We start from the raw sequence: 891 nt of genomic DNA on the forward strand, positions 1-891 counted from the left end.
TCTCTTTATGGTTGTCACAAATTGGATTTTTGACCTTTAGGATTAGATGATGCAATTTTTAAGAAAACCGATCTCTGGAATCATAATGCGAACCCGTCCTCTTTTTTGTTGATTGTTCTTTTTTCGGGCACGATTCTTTTTTCTTGCGATCCAACAAAGTGAATTTCCGAAAACTCGCGACCGAAAGTCGCGGTTAAAACGAATCGGCCTACGTGACGAAATGCGGCCAGTTTCGTATGTGTCGCGGTACAGGTATACCAATACCTGCTTGATAAATATCACGCGCAAGTACGCATGCGCGCGCACTTGCGATAGCCGGCAAATTTTCCCGTGAACTAAACGAGAAAGTTATTCGCCGTTCTTCCCATGCGAATTTTAATTTCATTCATCTAATCCTTGTTTATCATTCAATTTTTCTCACAGTTCCTAAAGAAGTCAAATTAGTTTGTGTATTTGTCGAACTCAGATATTTAGGTAACGGTTCTTTCTTTGTCTATTTTTTCTATTCCTTTTCATCGATTTCTTTTACAGCGTTCTTGTTCTTTTTTCTTCAAAACCTCTCGCCTGAGTTTCTCTTTTTACTATTAAGGTAAGAAACGGGGAACTTCACGGGGATTATAAGTCATTGTTGACAACCTCTTAATGTGCGCCGCGAGTGGCGCGTTTAACCCCCGAGAATTCTCGTCATCGGTAGTGAAGGGGTTAATTATCTCGTTACTATATCAAGTGGAGAATTTGATCGTAGGTCGCTCATTGAATGATCGCAAAATGAATCGTTGAAATTTCATAAGGAATCCAGTCGTGTCTCATCAAAGATTTTCGTAAATGCGTAAACTTCGATAATCGATTGCTAATCTCAACTACATAAACCGCCTTTAAATATATATATAT

The sequence above is a fragment of the Odontomachus brunneus genome, unplaced genomic scaffold (genome assembly GCF_010583005.1).
Source record: "Odontomachus brunneus isolate Ranch 3 - 2012 unplaced genomic scaffold, Obru_v1 Obru_scaffold_308, whole genome shotgun sequence".
NCBI classification, from domain to species: Eukaryota; Metazoa; Arthropoda; class Insecta; order Hymenoptera; family Formicidae; genus Odontomachus; species Odontomachus brunneus.